Source organism: Myotis davidii, unplaced genomic scaffold, assembly GCF_000327345.1.
Source record: "Myotis davidii unplaced genomic scaffold, ASM32734v1 scaffold142, whole genome shotgun sequence".
Classification (NCBI taxonomy): domain Eukaryota; kingdom Metazoa; phylum Chordata; class Mammalia; order Chiroptera; family Vespertilionidae; genus Myotis; species Myotis davidii.
This window is the reverse complement of record NW_006294400.1, coordinates 492,107-496,213: the sequence shown is the minus strand read 5'-3', so window position 1 is coordinate 496,213 and position 4,107 is coordinate 492,107.

The window sequence follows — 4,107 nt, the reverse complement described above, 5'->3', positions numbered from 1 at the left end:
CAGGTGCATCTTCTTACTTCTTAGGTCAACTTTTTTTTTTTTAATACATTTTTATTGATTTCAGAGGAAGGAGAGGGAGAGAGACACATCAGCCCACGGAGCCACGCGCTGGGCTTAGGTCACCAGTTCTGTTCAGCAGCTGAGGTGACAAGCTCTCTGGGCAGAACCGACTGGCGACGATATTGCGGCTCTTGTGTACTGGGCACCTCCTGTGTGCCCGGCGGGCACTCACACCTCCTCATCTTATAGACAAGAGACGGGACCGCCCGATGGGACGCGAAGGGCCAGTGTCCCCTAGAAAGTGGCAGCGCCCTGTGCGCCCTCAGGTCGGTGTGGCTCTGGAGGCTGAGCTGAGCTTCGGACCGGAGCTTGGGCTGCGGATGGCTGCCCTGGGCGGGGGTGGCCCCAGGAAGCCCTCTGGTGCCCGGCCTTGTGCCTGCTGCTCCACATTCACTCATCTGATCTTAACAACGTCCAGGGAGGGATGTGGCCCACGGAGCCTGCATGCAGCCCCAGAGCAGACGCCCACCCTCCCTCTTGGCTGAGGGCCCCTTGGATGGTGTGTCCATGATCAGTCCACTGGGCAGAGAGACAGAGCCCGGATTGGCCTGGGGACGCGGCCTGCCCAGCAGGACCGGGGGAACTGGTTGGGGCAGCTGTCCCAGACTGTGGTTCTACTGGTTTGTCCCCTCCCTCAGCCCCCCAGGCCCCCTCCCCCCACGGAGCAGGCACGGTGTGACGTTCCTTCATGGGTCTTGTAACCAGAGTGTCTCATCCCTGCCTTCCTGCCTGGCCCTGTCTCCTGCCACTCTCCCCCTTGCCCGCGGCCGTGTCACCCTCCTTCCAATGCATCGAACACATGAGATTTGTCCCCGTGTTAGTCTTTGCATCTGCTGTTCCTTCTGCCTGGAGCACGCTTCCACCGTTGCTTGTCCAACTGGTGTGGTAGAACTTTCTAGTGCTCACCCGTCTGTGTGTCACCTTTTCTTCCCGGGGCCCCAGGAGCACTGCCCTCCTAGGCCCCTTGCAGTCAGGCGGGGCATGGGGCTACTTTGGCCAAGAGCAGTGAGTGTGAGGGGACGCACCTCCCTTGCAGGACCCCCTCGCTCCTGAATTGCTGAGTCACCGCATGGAAGACAGCAGCTAGGAGAGTTGTCTGATGTAGACAGATTTTGCATAAAATCAATCGTTGTTGTTAAATTTCTGAGAGTTGGGATTAATTTGTTATCACAGCATAGTCTATCCTATACGGACTAACATAGCTGAGCCATTCAGGTCTCAGCTCAAATATATCCTGGTGCTGAGATAAATTTGCTTATTATCCCCCCCACAGAATGTCAGCTCCATGAGGGCAGGGCCCTCGTCTGTCTTGTTCATGGCTGCACCCCTGATGCTTACCTAGTACAGGGCCTGGCATATGTAGGCACTCAATATATATTTGAACTAGAGGCCCAGTGCACAAAATTTGTGCACCAGGGAGGGGGTTGTCCCTCAGCCTGGCCTGCGCCCTCTCGCAATCCAGGAGCTCTCAGGGGATGTCTGACTGATGGCCGTCAGTTGGAAATCCTTAGCACTGCCACAGAGGAGACAGGAGAGGCTCCCGCCACCGCCACTGCGCTCGCCAGTCATGAGCCCCGCTTCTGGCTGAGCAGCACTCCACCTGTGGGAGCTCACTGACCACCAGGGGGCAGCTTCTGCGTTGAGCGTCTGCTCCCTGGTGGTCAGTGCGCATCATAGAGACCGGTCGTTCTGCCGTTCGGTCGATTTGCATACTAGGCTTTTATTATATGGATGAATGAATGTATAGTTACTGCATACGTAGGTGGAGAGGGCAGGTGGCCCTGCTCATAGGCAGATGTGGAGTGGGACACTGCCACCTGCATTTCCCTCGCTGTGATGGACACAGGCCTCCGCTCACAGCAGGCTGGGAACAGTGGTTCTCTTTGACTTACTGCGTGTCAACACGGGCCTAGGACCTTCCTTGTCTCCTTGCACTTACTTCCTCAGAGAAGGGAATGTGTGCCTGCTGGGAAAGTGACTGGTCCCAGGTCCAGGTAAGCCTGTGGCTGCGCCAGGACCTGCCCCGGGCCTCCAGACTCCCTGTCCAGTGCTCCTTCGGCCGAGTGCGGCCACTTCTCATCGGTTTCAGCCGAAGTTGCCTAAGAAGTTTCTCCAGCACATTTGCCTCTGACAGGCCAGGAGGTTTAGAAACAGAGTGAATCATTCTGTGATGACGACGGGCAGGACCGGATGGAGCTGGGGTGGGGTCAGAGGTGAGAGTGAGACAGCTCCTTCCAGAATGTCCACTCCACGCTGTTCCCGGGGCGAGCTTGTCTTACCCTTCTTTTAACAAAGAGAACGCGTTCTGGCGAGTCAAGGCTTTCCGGCCGAGCATCTGTCCCTCTGGGGTTGAGCCTGCCCCAGACAGGTTGGCTATAGCTGCTTCCCGCCTCGCTCCCCCACGCACGCTCCGGAGCGGGCTGTACATGGGTTACAGCACCTGTCACGTCACAATTTTCCTTTGAAAAATATATGTGTTAATTTTTCTTCTGAATATAAAAGTGACACATGCTCACTGTAGAAAATTTGGAAAATATAGAAATGCATGAGTGATAAAGCCAAGGTGACCTGTGATCCCGCAGCCATTTCAACATGTCAAGCTCCTACCAGCCTGTTATATCTGCACATGGGACTAGGCCGGTCCCTGTTCCGCGGACGTCCCAGGCCCCGCCGGCTGGGGGTGTAAAGGCGGGCCTCTCCCCCTGCAGGCCAGCCCCTTGCCTCCCTCGAAGCCTTTTCAGAGTGCCTGGCGGGCAGGATGAGCTCCAGCCAAGTTCCTGCACGTTCGCCTGCTTACAGCTGCCCACTGCCCCTGAGGGTGGCCCCTGTCACTGTCCCTGCCGTGGAGCCCGCTGGGAGAACCCGCCCCGGCCCCTAGTGCTGCGGCCTCCCTCCCCTGGTGATGCCCGAGTGCAAACCTGGGAGGCACCAGATGGCCCTGAGCCCCATTCTGGCCGGAGCACAGAGTGTGTGCCTCCCCCGAGCGGTGCGGGCTGCCCTCGGTCCCCCAAGCCCCGAAGCGCCCGGCCTGTGCTTCTCCCCAAGACCCACGTGGAAACGCCTGCTGCAGCGGCCCCTCCTCCGGGGGACAGCTCTGGTCTGTCACCCGCTGCCACATTTTTCTGGGAAGATCATCCCTTCTCTGCCCACGAGCTTCCAGCGGGGGCTGCCAGCCACCCTCCAACCCCGGCCACAGGTTTGGGACAGGACAGTCTTTCCCTGAGATTCTCTGAGTTGAAAATAAGAGGAGAGGCAGTCCTCTTGGGTGGCAAAGCTGCGAGGTGGGAAGCCAGGAGCTGCCTCCAGAGAGCAGTGGGTCTGCAAAGGAGAGTGGGAGGCTCAAGGGCAGCGAGAGGGAGGGAAGGAGAGAAGGGGTGTGTGTGCCTGGATCCAGTTGTACCTGAAGCCAGCTCCATCCCTGCCCACTGCACAGTTTAGCGCCTGGAGCCACGAAGTCTCACTTTTGTCCGAGCTGCTTCCAGCAGGCCTGCTGTCCCTTACCGTGCGCAATACCGGGAAAGGGCCAGGCCGCGCCCTGGGGGTGGGACATAGAGCGCTGTCCTGTCTCTCTTTATCCTGGGGTTCAGGGACACAGAGCATCAAGCACTGGGGTGGGGGTGGAGGGTGCTCCTAACCTGCTAGTCCGGCTTCAGCTGGGACTTAGCAACATCGCTGCTCAGTCAGCACCAGGGTCACCTGCTCGCTCTGCGCTGCGGCCTGTTTTACAGTCTCCCCTGCTGGACTGTGAACCCCAACAGGAACACCGGCCCCTTCCCCGGAAGTTTTCTCGTTTCTAAAACAAGGCTGCCACAGTGTCTGTTTCAGAGACGAGCGGGGAACCTGAGGGAACCCACACCAGGGGCTTTACTGCTCTTTTATAGGCTGGTTGTTTCCCCAGGCGGCCAGCCGGCGCTCTGCAGGGGCCAGGCCCCAGGTGGGTGCTGTCACCTGTGCTCAGGGATGGAGGCGCAGCAAGGAGCGCTCCCGGTGCGTGGAGAGACACCAGGGACACACCGTAGGGGCCTGGGATCTCAGCGCCTGGCACAG